Below are 15642 nucleotides of genomic sequence, written 5' to 3' on the forward strand. Positions count from 1 at the left end.
ACACCCAATTTATTTTTAAAGGCAAAAATAATGGAATGTACGATATAGATTCTCTTCTTGTCAGACGCTTCCGTGATTTTATGTTCCTAAAAATTTCGACGATGACGATATCGCTTATTGAGCAGGGCGAAATGGAATGCTGACGCGGTGCTTGCAAGCTGCTTTTTCTGATACTAGTGCATTTCGCTGTACTTCACTTCAACGCTAACGATTTTCCAACAAAAACAAGATAATACTAGCGTCGCTATAGACAAAACAGTTTTTAATTTTCTTGACTAGGTAAGCTGTTTTCAGTAGAACACATGCCGGTAATGTTTTATGTTTTAGAAAATAAAATCAATTACACCGTCGAAAGCTTCTTGTGACATGTGAAAGGCTAAACCGTTACACATAAAAATTGATATAAGTTAGATTAAGAGTAAAAACAGAAGGAGTGACATATTAAATTTATCAATCTGATGATGGATGTAAATTCTATTTAAAATATAAATATTTAAGTATAAGTATAAAAGTATAGAAAGAAATTATCCGATCTCTTCATCGCGTTTTTCATAATTATATTATATTTTTTAGCTATTTCTAAGCATTATGAAAACAATAGCAGAAAAAGACATCAAAAACAATATTTATTCTATAAAATTTAATCCTTATGTTAATATCCAATGTTTTTATGATTGCTCTATAGTCGAGAAATTGTATATTTGAATTTTATTTTAAATACATTAATCAATATAAAATTATTTAAGAAAACATTTCGCTAAAATCTTTAAAAATTTTAATTTAAAGCACTAAATGGGTACCCGGGTATTGACATAAAAATTAATCTTTGAAAATATACGTATACGTGTAAATGTTATAGAGGCGGCATATTTTCCATCACATATTAGTTGCAGATTAGTTCTCTGATGTGAAAACAAAATGATTATATTTAAATCCGATATAATTCCATAATGAATAATTGGGCTTAAAATCGATCAAATTAACACATGAAGTATGTAACGAGAAGTTATTAATTTAATCCGATCAATCAGGCAAATTATTAGCAAAATCAAATCAGGATTATTTTTTATGTCGCGCGACATATTATCTTTCAACGAGCGAACATAATCAGCTATTTCATCATGACGAATTAATCGTGCAATATATAATAAATAACAAATCAACGTAAACGACGGCATTAAAATCAACTGAATTAATTCTCAATTATTTGCGGTCTCGCAATGATTATTTCATCATAAATTGTGGGGTACATAAAACCGAATCGTTAATAGCGCTCACGTTTTCACCTTAGAAGAGGCGACATTCAAATGTGCTGTTTGCAATGTTACACGTAATTTACCATCATTACGGTGCCGGTCTAACGACGTAAAATATGAGTGCAAATTACGGTAGAGAATTAAGACGAGAAAGGAAAATTAAGGCAGCGCCCTCGTAACCAACTGCTATTCTCGTTAATTGGTAAATACGTTACCAGGAATATATGTGATACAAATCTAAATTAGTTATAATTATCGTATTCAATTTACGAAAAAGCAGATATCACAGAAATGGAGAATTAAAATAACTGATGTCCGATGAGAAATTAGGCTGAATAAAAATATCTTATATAACTTTACGCGAATAAAATAAATGAAAGTTTTATTATTTAACACTTAACAAAATATCTTGTTAACTATAGTTTCGATATTATATAATATACAAAAATAAAAATACCTTACATATATAGGTATATATGTTACGTGTGTACTCACCGTTAAATTTTGTCCAATCGATGGCGAGAAGCTCTGGTAGATTAATTAATCACGTACTCGTTATATATATATATATATATATACGTTTACACTGAATTCCGCTAATATTTTATCAATTAGTATCTGTCCAGCGATCCATTATGCGCTTTTAATGATCCTTTTCTGCTTCTCTCTGAGTTGTTCACATGAGCTCGCGTAATATTTTCAATCGCGAATAGCACGTTCTCACTCAGTTTTTCAGTCTTGTATAATTATAACGGAATTAGCCGCATCACGAATCGTATTCGATTTTAAAATACTGATTTTAATTCTCTCATTAGTTCCGGCATTCTTTATTATTATTTAATAATTTATATCTCATTGCAATATTTAATTTATAAAATTAATTACATTTACAATTTCGTACGAATGATTTTAACGTAAATTTTTTATGGCTCTTGTATCTTATAAAAATGATTTTAAGATGAGTGTTTTTTTTAATTAAATTGCATCTTTTTTATAGCGACATGTCTTGAAATATATATAATTAAATATCGATTTGAGAACACAAATATGTATTGAACTAAGACGGGATCATCTCTCTTCGTTTACTCCGATATTACTAAGATCGGTGTGCCAATAAGGGAACGCGAATGGACGAACTTTCATTCATGCTAAGTTTCCACGTTTATAATTGCCGCATAAGAGCTTTGGATCATTATTATTATCCCTATGGAATTGAACTCTAAATGCAATTTGGTCGGTAACTTCCATTGAAACTATAAGGCAGCGGAGTGCAAAAGGAAAAACCATTGAAATTCCATTGAGTATCAAAAGAGCATTAGATATATTATTTCACAAATTAAATATTTTCTCTTTTTAATATAACACATTTCTATAATTATATTAACGCGATATAAAGTTTAATGAAATTTAGATTAGAAATCTCTCTAGAATTTCTCATTGTATTTCATTTTCAATTAATTTTCTGAAATTTCTGGCGTGAAATTGTGAGCGAGAAATCGGGAGCGAGAGAGACGCATCATGAAAAGTATATAGTTGAAAAGAGTTGAAAACGCCGCATTGAAAATTTAGTCGATAATTGTTGCCAAAACTTTTCAATCATTATTATCGCACGTCGCAGATCGAGTTTCTAACGCAATTTAAGAGGAAAGTTGCACGAGAGAAGTTGGTGAGCGGAAAACGAAGAAAGTGGAAAGGGGGTTTGCGTAGGACTCGCAGGCACACGACGGAGAGAAAGGATAGAAGGGACGCGAAAGAGAGGACGCGTCGTATCTTCAAATTTACTTCGAACACCTCGCCGTTGTTTTCCGATAATATGGTAAACGCGCGATCGGACGCCGCTATGCCGAGAGCGTCGTCTTCTTCTTCGCCACGAATCGCGATCGCGGGGCACCAGAGGAAATTACGTTTGCATAATTTACAATCTCACAGTAGTAGAACCCCCGCGACGTGTCAATAAGCAAGAATTCGCGTATATTCCTTGTAACCGATTCGCACGATCGTCGCGAATAATTAAATAAAACGATAACCGATTGCCCCTGCACATCAGCTGATAACGAGAGCCGCGTGGATGATCGATGTGACAGAGCTCATTTCCGAGCGAAGCGAAATTAATCCTACCAAATTGTCACTCACGTCTAACACATTTCCGTAGGGAAACTATGACCGATCGCGCGCGCGACTACTTGCTCGTTCGATCGCGATTGCTTTCGTACGAGATCGTACCGCGCCCCGAAGCTTTCGATGTACAGGCTTTGATTTCTTTGGAACTCTCTTGTCGCGCACCAGAAGAGAGTCAGCGATATATCCCCGTTGCTCTCAACGATGACACAACGGGAGGAAACCGACGAGCCCTCGATCCCACCATCCCTTAAGCACGGACCGGGGGAGCGAAGGGCATCGCGTCGCGAATCGCACTGACACTCGCAGATTCTCCGTTTCCCGCAGAAGCTTCCAACCACGATCCCTGGTCCCCACCCCGGGCGCGAGTTCTCTCTTACCCTCTTCCAACCCCTCGCAGGCCGTGGCTTTTAGCGCAAGCGCTTGTGCTTTTCCGCGGACTGCGTCCTAATTCACGTCGGCGTAAGTATGGTCCTGTCCCGTTCACGCGGCACGTCGAAAATTTCTCCTCCCTCTGCATCACATCTTGCGGCTCCACTTATGAATTATGAACGACGCAAATACTTAATTTTTTCATGTACAACAGAGATCCCTCCTCAAGCAATTGTAACGAGATTATTTTTCTCATAGACGTTACTTTGTTGAAAAGAACTTGTTTCTCGACATGTAACATCTTTAAATAACTTATCTAATTAAAATATAGCTTTTTTTATTCTCTTTATGATTATCTTAACATGTATATTATTTCGGTTTCCCAACTGCAATAAAAAATTACTTACATCTAAAATATTTCGAAAATAATAATTATTAATTGTCAATTTTTATCAAACGCGCAAAGGAGCTCTAATCTGTTTGCATTTCTAAAAGTGCTAAATCAATAACAATTTAAACAATTAAAAATAACAATAAACGGTAATTTAGTTATAGAATTCAATAAAAATTTTTCTTGTCCATCGAGAAAAAAAATACAGATGTTTGTTTTATGTTTGATTAATCAAATGTTTAATGTGCGAAAACATAAAACTTCAAAGGTCTTATTCAATATTTGCTGGCTTATGTGCTGAATATGACTGAATTGTGTACATAATGATTGATTAAATCAGAGACATACGTCGATACTGTAATTGATAATATCGCCAAAGTAAATTAACGAACGACTGTGGTAGTCGTTCATTTATGTGACACAATTTTACAGCAATTGAACGAATATTGACCGCTGAAATATTTACAAGAATTTACAGCTCGCTAATACGCGATGAAAATAACAGAACAATAATCCTCTTATGATTTTTATTTCAGTTCGTTTTAATTCACTTCATCAAGTATCATCGTGACATTCCATTGTTTTGAATAATTTTACTTTTGGATATAAAATATCTGACGTGTTACACATCTGCTTTGTTACACGTGTTTTCTTTATATTTATTTTTCGATTTTTTTCTTTTGTGTGTGAAAATAATAGCGATCAAATAAAAACATTATAACAAAAATAACATTAATAAGTATCTAAAAATAAATAGATTCTAGAAAATGATGAAATATCTAAAAACATTTATTGGACATTCATGACGTGCAATTTCATCTGATGTGCATCGAAGAAAAACGAACGAAATGAAAAAGGAGGATATCAATAATTGGCCGCGCGAGAGCACTAACGTTAGAAATCAAGTTCATTAAAGCTGACAAATTGAGCATGACCGCGGCTACAAGATTGGCAAACAGGTATTCTAATAAAAGCGCCCCGAGGGGTAATTCGTGCGTTGCGGCGCTGAATTTTTCATTCATCGGACGCTGATCAAAACTCGGGATGTTGCGCGTACACCGTCGCGTCATGGCAACGGAAGAGAGGCAACAGTTTGAGAATTAAGATTACCCTGGAGAGAAAACTCTGCGGCGCGCGGATTCTTCATATTTCGACGAGAGTGGTTTACTCGCTTCGGTGCGCGCGCGCGGACAAAGAAGAGGGTGCGCGACGAGGGAGGGTGCATCTACGGCGGCTTTTGCCGTATATCTCATTAGCCTCGCCCCTCTGGCGGCTTTCTTTCTCCTTCCGTGCCAACAGTTAATAAAGCCGCCGCGCGAACTGTCCGCTCGCCCATGGTTGAATTTGCCAAGTTTTAATTTCCTCGGGAACCTACGTGCTCCCGAGCAATCGTCGAACTTATCGCGGATGAACGTGGTGTTGGCGAGTTTACCCTCGTCGAAGGACGAATCGCGAGAGAGGCTCCGAGCGATAGTCAAAGTACAATTCGAAGTAGCGGCTCTGAACATGCAACGCGTTAGATTTTCATAAATATATGTGTAGATATGTGCGATATTCGCAGTAAATTTCCGCTGGGATCTCGCTCGGAATCCTCGCGCTCATCTGCATCCTGCGAGCTTTAATTTCTCGCTTTGTCTGTGTGTGTATCGGGATAATCGTGACAAACTTATCGCGAATGTGGCGCGAGTTAGTCAGCAGAAGCGCGAATTCCCTGGCACGATTGTCGGACCTGTCCCGCGACGATCGCGATGTTTGACTTTTATAGAATAATATAATATGCGAAAAGAGCAAACACGCATATCAAACAACGAAATTGGTTTTAACGTTTATGTCAATAAGTATGCGCTACAAAGCGCTCTGCATTATGCGTAAAAGTTGTGGAACGAAGAATGAGAGACAATTCATGTTTCACACACACACACAATCTAGCAAATCTGAAATAATATTGAGATTAACTATATTAAAAAATATCAAATATATTATATTATCCATTCGTGATATTCATTTCTCAAGAGGAAGAACAGCTTGTTATCATGAATACTTATATAAAGATTCCACTGAAATAGAATTCGCTTACTCGCTTATTTGACTTTACCTCATAATATCTCAATTCCGGACTATATCGTGCATTTCTGGCATACATTTCCTGATACGATGCGAAGTGTTGCACAGTCGGCATTGCTGCCAGATCAACAGAAAGGTCAACGACCAGCGCGCGTCCGTAGTTTCACGAATTCCATCAGCCGCGTGGAGACGCGAATGCCAGCGAGGCAATCACAGCCACGTCACGGGATATTCGCGCCTCTTGATGCTATATTTTCCTCTCGGCGATAACAAGGCAGTATCTCGCGACACGTTCGCCCGCCATAAGTTCGACGATTACGGCGAAATGAGAGAGATCTCGATGGAATTAAAAAAATCTGTGAGATACGACCGACATTGGCTTGACACCGGTTTGTCAGACAGATTTTTTTTAGGGGGGGAAAATAGGAGCTTTCCCAAGAGCTTGCAGCTAACGAGAGAACCTTAATTGTCGACAGATTTCGTTAATTACGTTCTTTACTCGTGATAAATTGTCTTCTTAGACAATCGATATTTCCGTATAGAGCAATGATTCTCTGTAATTTAGGATTCTTGTTAGGAAAACAAATTGACATAAAAAATAATAAAACTTTCAAGTCTATTCTCTGTTTCCACAATTAGTCAGTTAATTATCTTAGAACAGAATGCATTAAAATTTAGAATTTGAATTAAAATAAAAAAATTATCAAATTAAAACTGCAGCTTTCTCATCTTAATTATATAGTTGACATTTTGTGTCAAAAATTATGACCGATTCTTGTTGAAAAAATTATTACGTATCTTGATGAAATTAACAAAACTTTATGGCAGAGATTTCGTCAAAAATACTAGCATGCGCTCCTTAATAAATGAAATGATTTGCAATGATTTGTAATGAAACCATTTATAGTTGTATGTTAACGTACGTGAGAAATTGTTGTTTAAACGAATGAATTCTGACACGAAATTTCGCACAAAATTTTATTCGGCTGCTTTATGCCTTTTCTATGCAAAGCGCTTTCGGCTTGCGAATTGATCGCGCGTCACTGTTTCGGTCTTAGGATTAAGTCGCTAAAGTGCAAAGTTGGGAAAGTAGGACAATGACGCGGAACGCGGTTGCACTCGACTGAATAATTCAGACCACGAAGCAAAGCGTGTGTGTGTGACTTACTTACACGACGGTTACCGGAGCTACAATTAATGCGCGGCGTTAGTAAATTGATTAGTTTTCCGTATACTCAAGTTAGCTGAGCGCGCAAAGTGCGACGACATCGCAGCTACGAATCTGAAACTGTGCCAGTTGGATAAATTCACAACGAAATGAATTCGTGATCAAGCTTGTCTTACGCGGAATTTCATCGTTGAAGCTCCAAGTTTATCGTACTGTTTCGTAGATTTGTGGAGGCTGCGTCGAACCAACCGATATAAATCTTGAGACGAGCATTATACATCATCGAATTAACATAGATACATTCTTAACATTCTTGTCAATTTAAACTGCATCCTGCATTTCAGCAAACTGAGTAGAGTGTCGCGAATAAATGCTTGGGATATTGCAACATTTTAAATAAAACTTTAAAACTTTATCGAGTCAGATATAATTATGCGTTTCTTTGCGGTCAACCGTAAACATTTCATTTCTGTCAATTCAGCTCGACTTGTAGCTCAATCATTGATTCTCGACGTTCGTTTCTTCTATGTTGAAAATAGAGAGAAAAGCTTGTATTGGTCGACCCTTGTCCAATCTCGCCTTTTGAAGACCATTCGCTCTTTGACCAATGGCTGATAAACTGTTCTCTGTGTAGTTGCAGTTTACTTTTTTTTACTTTTTTTGTTTGTATTCAGCCGGGAATAATTTCTCACTAAATGAGTACGCTTGAACAAAATAGTAATGAGAAATTTTATTTTTAATGTCCGGTAACAATTAGTCAAATCTCTTTCTTTCTTCTCTCTCTCTCAATGCAAATGTATAAACATTTTACGAAAGTATTATCAACATATTCAGTATCAAAGTACCATATAATTTTGTCAAATTATTACATTAATTTAATTGGTTCACTGCATACATGTATATGAAATCATTAATTAATTAATTAAACACAAAAATTGCAAAAGACAACTAATATTGTAATAATGTAACGTTTTATTTTTTCTTCTCTTTTTCCATTTTTATTCTTATTCTCTTATCTTATTATATTTTATTTATTATTAATATCATTTATAACAACAAAATAATGAAGGAGGCCAGATGGCGTAATAAAATTAATCAAACTAATGTGCATATATCATTGATCACAATTACATCAAACATATATTTAGCTTTAGTTTCTGCATGGCAGAGATATGATGTTCCTTTAATGACAATCAATTATTTCTTTTACATTAGAGGCTCGACTAGTTTTATAAATGTCAGTCTGAGCAATTAATCTTTTCTTTTTTTTTTCTTTTTTTTATTTCGGCAAAATGTGTGCACAAGTACTGTGACCAATGTGTACCAAAACGACGTGATGCGGTCTGGTAAAAAGTGTTGGGAACTAGTTAAACTCGTGTCGACGTCATGCAAGTTAATTTATGCCCTCCACGTACCCGATTCATCCCCGAAGTTAGTAGCGCGGGCGTCGGTTAATTCCGGTGGACAAGAGGCAAGTTTAGGGTAGAACTGCGAGAGAGAACGCTTGTGCTGAAAGGTCTAGGTTGAAAAGAGTATGTATGCTATTTATTTGGAAACATCGCCGACGTCTGCGTTCTGACTTCGACAATAAAGAAGATTCGTGACTGGCTAAGACAGTCGCGCAGACTCGTCGGTTGCACGTGCTATCTGGTATCTTAGTCAATTACATCCCCCCGTTATTTCGACTAAAACTTTGTTCGAGAATGAATGCGCTGCACAAGAAGAGGACGGGGTTGACTCTTAAAGATCTTTAGGCAAGACGCAGGGACGTAACTTGTAAAGTAAATTAAAATATTGCAAGATACCATAAGTATAATCTCACGAAGATAATGAAATTTCGTAGCTTATTGTTAGTTCTTTTTATCGATACAAAGATTACAAAAATTAATGTCAAAATTTATTTAAAGAGATTTCATTATTTCTCGTTTTACAGATTTCATTAATATTCAATATTTCATTTTTGTTAACGATATAAACGAGCGAATCGCTTGAAAAATATACCCTTACACTCGGGCGACATTACTAAAGTTTTAACATTGGCGGAATTTCTATGGCGCTCGCGGGTGTGAGAAAGAATTCACAATCCGTTCCTGGAGAAACTCTTTAATCAGCTCGGTGCATTTTTCTCCCGGTAAGTGGCGATTCTCTTATCTGAGCTAGGAAAACCTCCCTCCTCCCCCACTCTACTCGTATCCCTAAAACTTCGCACCGGGTAACTGTGAAAGCAACTCGCCCTGGTTGTCCTGCGAGGATTTAGGCAAGGTAAAAAAAATGTTGGAGACCGGGAAAAAGGATACGAGTGAAGGGAATACGGGTAATGACTTTACTCGTTCGCGAATATAAACTCGTCCCTCCAACGCGAAAAAATGTTAAACACATACACACACACATACACATATTCAGTACATAAAAGCGCATCGCTGTGAGCGAGAAAACAGGTATCGCCATTGCGGGCGCGGGAATAAGGCAATTGCAGGAAATTTTGCATTTTAATGAAGGCGCCAGATATATACTCGCTTGATATTAAGTGGCGTTCTTATTCATCGCAGAGTAAATCCCCTTCCGAAACACTTAACATTAAGCTGATGCGGAGCGAAGGATCTCGCTGGAACCGTCTAACCCTTCTAGCGTTGTTAAAAATACTTTGTAAACAAAAATTTGCATAGTTCCGTATTCCAATTTCATCCAATTTCAAATGAGTCGCGCCGATAATTGATATATTCGAGCACTAGCGGATCCTGACGTCGATAATGGGGGGGTTTTGCAAAATTATTTTATTTAATATTTTTGGTTTCATGATTAGCTTTTATTCCAGGATCAACGACGTCGATAGTTCTTTAATGTTTGTTTTTCTTTATTTAAATTTTTAAACAAATTCAGCAAAACTGTTTTTTTTAACTTGCAAAGGGGGGGGGTGTTAACCCCCCCCCCCCCAGGATCCGCCATCTATATATTATATAGATATAAAGAATTTCTCGTTTAATTATTTTCATGCAACGAAATTATCTCATCATTTCGTCCTATGTCTGACTTAATCTATACTTAACTCCTTGAATGCGTAATGAGTATAATTTCCAGTGTATCTTATACTTTTATATATATATATATGTATATATATATTATATAGATATAAAGAATTTCGCCTAATTATTTTCATGCAACGAAATTATCTCATCATTTCGTCGTATGTCTGACTTAATCTATACTTAATTCCTTAAATGCGTAATGAGTATAATTTACAGTGTATCTTATACTTTTATATATATATATTTTATATATATATATATTATATATATATATATATATATATATAAAAATATAAGATACACTGTAAATTATACTCATTACGCATTCAAGGAGTTAAGTTCAGATTAAGTCAGACATAGGACGAAATAATGAGATAATTTCGTTGCACGAAAATAATTAGGCGAATTTCTTTATATATATAATATATACAATATGTATGTATAAGATACATTGTAAATTATACTCATTACGCATTCAAGGAATTAAGTATAGATTAAGTCAGACATAGAACGAAATGATGATAATTTTGTTGTACGAAAATAATTAGGCGAAATTCTTTATATCTATATAATATATATTATATAGATATAATATATATATTATATAGATATAATATATATTATATAGATATAAAGAATTTCACCTAATTATTTTCGTGCAATGAAATTATCTCATCATTTCGTCCTATGTCTGACTTAATCTATACTTAACTCCTTGAATGCGTAATGAGTATAATTTACAGTGTATCTTATACTTATATATATACACTAGCGGATCCTGACGTCGATAGCTCTTTAATGTTTGTTTTTCTTTATTTATATTTTTTAAACAAATTCAGCAAAACTGTTTCTTTTAATTTGCAGGGGGGGTTACCCCCCCCCCCTCTCAGGATCCGCCAGTGTATTCGAGGCTATGAGAAGTAATAGATAAATCGGTTATCATAAAAGAAATAAAAAATAAATTTCTTCCTCTTCTTCATAAGTGTGGAAAAAAAACTATTTCAAGTCCGCGCTCTTCTCACTTTATTTCGTTAAGCACGTGCAATCTCTATATTTAACACTTCACTATTTTTTTATACATTGCATCATAGTTTACGCGCGATGAATTTTTCATTTTTACGACGTAAATTATATATTTTTGACGTAGGAACACAGTTGAAACGATTCTTCAGTGATATATATAAGAGAAAAACTAACGAGGTTCATGATAGATATTCACTCCCGCGAGTATCTGAAATATCTGAAAAACTATTCGCTTCAGGAAAAACGCTGAATTCCCCGAGAGTTTGAAAGATTCTCGGATGGGAATTCTAGCTACGGTGCACTCGATATTGACATCAAGCGCGCGCGCTGATACAACCCGGAGTAAGACAAGTGGAAACATCGGCGACGAGAGCTTCTCTAAACGATTCTATCTTTATGCTCGGGGCGTGAGCAACACCGGTTATTGTATCGGAACTTGCGCGGGGTCGCGTAAAGATGATGCAGATAGCGATACACTAGATACGAATGCCTGCGAATGACAAAGCTTTTCTTCTCTTCGACGAGATTCGCAGATTCGGAGATTCGCAGATAGCGACAGTTGTTTTTTTTTCGAGTTACCGCGCCCCTTTTTACACCTGCAAAAAGTTTCGCGATATAGCTCTGTATCTGCTTTGTCGATCGCGAGCGCGAGTTCGAAAATTTTATCTAGGTCCACTCTGCATACAATGTAACTTTCGCGACTTACTTAGCGACTTGCTCGTCGCGGACGAGAAGAGAAAGTAAACTACGCTCGCAAATAAAAATTCTCGTAAAAGGGAAATACTTTTAAAGTCAAGAAAAATTCAAGTGGCCACACGCATAGAACACACGGAAAAAAAAGATTCGATCTAATTAATTTCGTTACAGAAAAGTTTCTCGCTAAGAATACAGTAGATACCGTGTACAACACCATTTTCAGTATATAAACTGATATAAGCTGATACTGTGTATATGTAGTGGCGCAATTTTTTGTATGGGCTAGTTAAAAAATCATTCGCGAGACGTTGTATGGGGGATAGAAGAGGGAAGAGAAAATGTCGAAGTATTTTTGGAACAGTTTCAGAACTGGTTTTCACGCTCCTCGCTTGATCATTCTGTGACGTACGTTATCTCGTCTTTCGAAGCATTGCTGAGTTACGAATTGAAAATCGATAGCTGGCTGATCTCGAAACGGTTACACTGTGTATATGTCTTTCTACGTCAGTCGTAGTATCCCAATTTTATCCCCGGGACCTTTTGACCTACATTATGGAATCGAAACCGGTTTCCACAGATTCGATCTAGTTCGCAAGAATAAATTTGGCATGGATTAATTATCTATGCACATCGTTTTATTCGAGTTGGGAGGGCACGTGCTCTTATTCAGGTCGAGTAAATGAATTCTTCACACGCCCGAAGACCGATAGTGGCTGCTGCGCTCACGGATATTAATACGTTCGTCCAACAGCGATGCAAAATACATGAGCAAAGACTATTTGTTTTTCATCTTAAGGTTTGATTAACGTCTGTATATAGAGATATATCACGTTGGATTTGCGTGTATTTTCACAACCATGAAATCTCATACAGTCGGGATTAATGCTCTAGAAAATATCTTCATCTTTTAATCAAGTTTATTTAAATATTATGCACTATAGAATTGCAATTATGTAAAATGGAAGATATTTTATTATATGTAAATCAATTAATTATGTAAAATAATAATAGTCATAGGTCTAGAAGACCTTACTGAATAGATAAATAAATTGACAATATCTACCATAATTTGATAATGGATTAATGAAATATCAGTCAAATATATTCTGATTGTAGTGATAAATTTCCAGCAAGATTATGCGCTTTGTACGCATGCACAACAGTACATTGTTTTGTTATAATATTAATATTATTGTGTATTTATACATTGCATATATGTTTAATTAAGCCACGCTTGGCATCCCCAAACATGCTATGGCAAATCAACGTCATGAACAAATGTTTACATTTATTAAACAATGGTTATCGTAAATGCTAAAACTAACGAAATGTTTTTGACATAATGCAAAGATGCTATGATAAACGCGATAAATTTTTATCGCGATATTTTTTTAAACTTCGTAAGGAGTTTGTTGGATGATACGTCATTGACGCGTGATAGGATATATGATAGGTTATAAGATAGGAAATAGAATAGGCTTCATGTGTAATGTTGCGTGCTCCGACTCCGTGAGCTCAGTTTCGTTCGAATCGGCGCTGGAAGATTGGAAAACTTGGTTTCATATATATATATATATATATATATATATATTGTATATAGTAGACTCGGTGTATTTTATCGTTCTTTTTTTCTCTTTTCGTGCCTATTTCTCTCGCTATATTTCTGCAAACTCATCACTCGTTGCCATCTGTCAACTCTATTTCTGATTTCGATCGCGTGTATGTTTTCCTTGAACACGAGATTTTTATTCTCTACAAATTTATTAATTTATTCTGCAATATCAGCAAAAAAATAAAATATCCAAATGTTTATTTATTTTACTTTATTATGATTGTGTTGATAATAAATTATACACAGCATACAAAATATATATATAGAATACAATTATAACTAAAAACAATTTGAAAATAATCCAGAATTTTTGCATACAATTTTTGTAAAAGATGAATCCTCTGTGTTTTGTTTCCTCTACAAATTATTCATTTTTGGGTTTAGGAGTTTTCATAATGTAGGGCGACGATGTAATGCCCTACATCCGCTGTGCTTGGGCATAGCACGAAGCAAACGCATAAGAAAGTCGTTAGTGTCACGGGCGATTAAAGTTGGGCGAATTAACTATGAAACGCGGTAGACAACTGTACGAACTCGGCTTGACCGCGCAACCAGGATTAAAGTAGGTTTACACATTAATTACGCGAGATAGCTCGCTCTTTATCACACCCTACATGCGCGTACATTACACACGGGGCTACTGTGTTTTACTAAAAGTTCCCACTAAAAATCCTGTGCATCAGGGCGAGACTTTTCACGACGGACAAAATAAAAAGTAATTTAGCTCACGAACGTTGTTTAGCCCGCAGAAAGTTACTATACGAGAAAATCTAAAAGTTCTAAGGACACGTCACTCTATTCTCTAGCGACTAAGTAAAAATACAAGTACATCATACTACGAGGACGACAAGAACGCCTGATGTAAATTTAAGATAAAGAGTAGGTTCTATCTCCGATGATTTTGCTACCTCACGACATTCGATCCGTATCATTCTATCATATTGGCAGACTTTAAGACGCACTAATATTATTTTTGCTATAGAGAAGCGATACATTAGTCGTTTAAATATTTTCTAATGATCTTATATTATATATTATAGTGGATTATTTATTATATATCAAATTATTGACATTTAGCCATCAATATTGCTATAATAAATTATAAATTCTGTTATTGGCATTTAGCCATTGATACTATCATTTTATAATGTATATTTTGTTATTAATATTTATACAAGATAGATTGAAAACGTAGCATAATAAAAAAAGGAAATAATCTTTTTTTCCAAAAACAAGTAGAAAATGTAAAAAATTGTTTTACACTATAATTATAAATTATAAATAAATATTTTTTATAACTTTTGACATCTTCCATAACATTGATATTTTAACAGAGTTATTTCATATCGTATGTAAAATCTCTGTATAAATTTTTGACATGGAAACGTTTTGCGTAGAAGAAAGTTTACTAGCTCATGTAGCAGTTCTATAAATTGCATTATATAAAAGCAACCCGAATACAATGAACGAAAGCTATTATCGTGATTCTCCGCGGCAATCAAATTCTCAATTTCAGTCATTTTCTCAATACAAAAGGTCGAGTCCTTAACTGAATTTGATGCATATTTGGTGAGTCATCAACTTTAGTTGCGCCAGTTGCGTTCACAAATGGGATTAATATCGTCAGAAACATAATTCCATTGGTGGAAAACTCATGAAAATAGTTTTTCGCCATTTCAAGCGCTCACCTACTCCCAAGTTGTGCGCCGTGAATCATCCGAGAAGGAAATAAGAGTAGATGAAGCCAGTCGTGCCATTCCAGCCCTGTAATTGCATTGCACTCTACCTAGTTCGCTTCAACTTCGCACGGATACGCCTTATTATCTACACGGTTACTTAGGAAAAGAAGCGAAAAGATACTTCCTCAACTCTTGCGCAACAGTATTTGCATAGAAATACATCAGCTAAAGAAGAAA

The 15642-nt window shown here is 35.5% G+C and overlaps 1 protein-coding gene across 7 annotated transcripts in view; it reads right to left on the minus strand.

Moving 5' to 3' along the window:
* LOC145937976 (uncharacterized) overlaps positions 1-3660 on the minus strand; it is a 215482-nt gene extending 211822 nt beyond the window's left edge. For 2 of the 7 annotated variants that reach the window (XM_083041319.1, XM_083041328.1), the window contains exon 1: positions 1752-2049. The gene's annotated coding sequence lies outside the window, so the exon portion shown is untranslated. Of the gene's footprint in view, positions 1-1751; positions 2082-3038 lie in introns of those variants that run through there. The other 5 variants (XM_083041324.1, XM_083041322.1, XM_083041321.1 and 2 more) reach the window with 5 other exon arrangements.
* Positions 3661-15642: the final 11982 nt, after the last annotated feature.

This window comes from Prenolepis imparis, unplaced genomic scaffold (genome assembly GCF_030444845.1).
Source record: "Prenolepis imparis isolate NDT839.2.m4 unplaced genomic scaffold, iyPreImpa1.0 SCAF_6, whole genome shotgun sequence".
In the NCBI taxonomy this organism is placed as follows: domain Eukaryota; kingdom Metazoa; phylum Arthropoda; class Insecta; order Hymenoptera; family Formicidae; genus Prenolepis; species Prenolepis imparis.